A 3,767-nucleotide genomic window follows, 5' to 3' on the forward strand; every position below is an offset into this window, starting at 1 on the left:
ATTTGTAAAATTGCAACACTTTTATCATTATACTCAAATTCTAAAATTAGAGTATATCATACCTGCATTCAAATTTAAAGTATAATCAATCGATGGGGTACTATCTAAACTTGGACCTCTCGTATTGGCAGATCCAATACAATTGAAGGGTTACAAGTGATGGAGTTAGATCTGACAGTACATTCATTTACCTCTAAAGGATTTAGTCCATAGCCAATATCTATAGGTGCCGTAGACGGTTTTGAACTAATATGTCTGATATGCTTTCCTTTCAACCTATTTTTCCACATTGTGGCTTACCTACATCATAAAAATGAATATAAAAAAAATGTTAGTTCAGAAGATATATAAAGACATTTTCAATTTAAGAAATCAAAACCTACGATATATAAAGAACATATCGATTTAATTAAATCAAAATATAATGTATGATTTAGAAGACAATAATTATACAATAGCCAATATGACATTATTTACATACTCTTATTTACTACATTATGTCTTAAGCACTCGAATTACAAATTATAGGTGCACAGAATCATGGTTTGTAAATGTCTTCAGTAATATTTTCGCAGACCCACTGAGTGTAGGTATTGGAGATATTCTCATCCAAGTTTTGTTCAGCAAAAGGATAACATTCAGTTCCATGTTCAACATCATCTTTGGTATCTAACCCCATATCAAAAAAGTCTCTAGGTGTGTTTCGAAGAACAACAAACAACCCAATTCTTTCGGATCTTCAAAGTAAAATACTTGTTTAACTTGAGATGAAAATACATAAGGTTCATTGATGAGTTATTGTCCAGTGTGAATTAATCGAGAAAAATTCATAAGTGTAAATCCATACTGATCTTTCTTAAGACCTTTTGCACTATTCACATCTGTCCAATCACACCGAAATAAGACAACTTTCCACTTGCCACAATAATCCAACTCAATGATGTCATTAATCATGCCATAATAGTTAACATTTCCCTCTAAAGAGTTTGCATCCCTAACACTAGCATAGCTAGTAATTGATGAAGCCACAACAACTCTTGAATTTTATGTACTTCTAAATCTCTCACAGGATTTTGTGTGAAATCTAAATCCATTAATGATGAAACCTTTGTATCGTTTCACATTCTAGTACAGACCATGTGAAAGACACTTCACCTCTTCACTAACAAGCCTTCCACTCCAAATCTATAAAAGTGGAATAAATATATATATGTTATTAATCTTATTTTTACCGTAAGCATTCTATATAGATAAAAAAATAATGGAAAGTATGGCATTACTTACAGTTGCTCCTAACCATTCATGAAATTTTCAGTGAACAACTTATCAATCTTTTGAGGGTTTGATCATCAATAACTTATAGGATCTCTCAAATTATTTCTATACTCACTATAAAGCATCATGATAAAGTATTAACACTAAAAAAAAACACAATAAATTATGCCTAATGTAATGAAAAATTTTCTTGCTAAACAACTTACGTGCAAAATGATTCAATTGAGTCATAATGAAAAAGAACATATTGATGTGCATGTGCACAAGATTTATCATCTAACTCCACCAATTCAGCTTTGCCTATGGGTTGTCCAAAACTTTGAAAAAGATAATTGTAGGCCGAGTCTATATGATGTATACCAACATTTCTCAAAGGTCTATTAAATCTCATTTCAACATCTTCCAAATAACAAGAACAAAATGTCATACTCTCTTTTACTAAATATTCTTCAGCAATAGAACTTTTTGGATAACGTTTGTTACAACAATAAGACTTTAACCTCCCCAAAAACCTATAGCATAAACCATTAGTCATATGTTATTTTAAGTAGATTGGCTTTGATAATCAATAAAAATGTAATCAATCTATTAACAAATAATACCTTTCAATAGGATACATCCATTGATAATAAATTGGCCCATCGACCTTTGCTTCATATGGAAGATGGATAACCAAATGCATCATAATAGTAAAAAAGTTTGGAGGAAAAATCTTCTCTAAATGGCATAAAGTAATCGCGACTTGATCTTGAACTTTGTCAAGCTTTTCCACATTCATACATTTCTAACATAGAGATTTAAATATGTTACTCAATTCAATTACCATAGAAGTCACTTGCTTTGACATTGATGAGCGTAAAGCAATTAAAAGTAAGTCCTGCATCAAAATGTGATAATCATGTGACTTCAATGAAGAAACTTTTTGCTCCTTCATATTCACACATCTTGATATATTTGATGCATAGCCATCCAGAACTTTGACATTTTTCAAAACCTTGCAAAACACATCTTTTTCGGCTTTAGAAATCTCAAAACAAGTAGCAGGCAATCAATATTTGCCACTAAGAAGCAATATTGGATGAAGGTCTAGGCGAATCCCCATATCAACTAGGTCGAGCTGACTCTTTAAGTCATCTTTAAACCTTCTATTCATATTAAGAATTGTCCCAATAAAATTTTCGTAAATATTTTTCTCTATGTACATCAAATCAAGGTTATGACGTAATAAATTATATTCCTAATAAGGCAACTCAAAAAATATACTTCTTTTTTTCCATAACTCATACTCATTGGGGTCATCTCCTTCATCATCCTCTTCATCACTTTAAACATCAAGATCACCAACTTCTATATGACTATCACCAACTTGTGTAATACGAGGCCAGACATCTTCAAAGATGTCCCTCACTCTTTTCCTTGATGAAGTCATTTTTCCATATGTGAAATTGATATCTTTTAACTTTGACAAGATATTAGACCCACTAATGGGTAAAGGCAATCTCCTCAACTCTTTAGTTCCATCAAAAAGATGTTTTTGGAATCTAAATCGATGATTATCATCTAACCATCGATGATATCCCATATAACAGAACTTTTTACCATTATGTAACCACGTCGAACATGTTTGCGCAGCACAACATGGACAAGCATAACAACCTTTTATACTCTAACCAAATAAATTCACATAAGCAAGAAAATCATTAATAGTCCATAATAAAGTAGCACGCATATTGAAGTTCTCTGCTTTTGATATATTATAGGTCTTAACTTCTTCTTATAATTGCTTTAACTCTTTAATAAGAGGTTGTAAGTAGATGTCTATATCATTACTTGGACCTTTTTTCCTAGGAATTATCATAGACAATATAAATGACTATTGCTTCATAGTAATCCATGGTGACAAATTGTGAGGAATCAATATAATTGGCCAAGTACTATAGAAAGTACTCATCATTTGGAATGGGTTGAATCCATCATATGCTAGTCCAATCATAACATTTCAAGGATCAGATGCAAAGTTTAGAAACCTAGAATGAAATGACTTTCATGCCAAAAAATCTACAAGATGCCTCAATGATCCATCATCCATCTGCTTTTCATGATGCCACTTCATTGAATCTGTAGTTTTGAAAGACATGTAAAGTTATTGAAGTCTTGATATTAATGAAAAATAACGTAAAACCTTAACAAGCTTCTTTTTGACACATACTTCATCATCATCATCATTCAACCTTTTATCGAGGTTTTTGTCAACCCAATGAAAAATACCACATAAATGACAAGATTCTTGATTTTTTCTATCCCCCCAATACAACATGCAATCATTAGGACAACTATGAATTTTCTCATATCTGAGACCTAAATCCTTGATCATTTTCTTTGATTCCTTACAAGATTCAGGGATTTTTGCAAAAGAAAACATTTTTTTCATAAACTGTAATAATAAAATCAGAGAGTTTTTCATCTGTCCACATAAGCATTTCAAGTGAAAA

General features: G+C 31.4%; 1 pseudogene; it reads right to left on the reverse strand.

The window, feature by feature from the left end:
* Positions 1 to 499: 499 nt before the first annotated feature.
* Positions 500 to 2,479, reverse strand: LOC149513497 (uncharacterized; annotated as a pseudogene).
* Positions 2,480 to 3,767: the final 1,288 nt, after the last annotated feature.

This window comes from Durio zibethinus, chromosome 19 (genome assembly GCF_047325235.1).
Source record: "Durio zibethinus cultivar Kanyao isolate XHJ-2024 chromosome 19, ASM4732523v1, whole genome shotgun sequence".
NCBI lineage: Eukaryota > Viridiplantae > Streptophyta > Magnoliopsida > Malvales > Malvaceae > Durio > Durio zibethinus.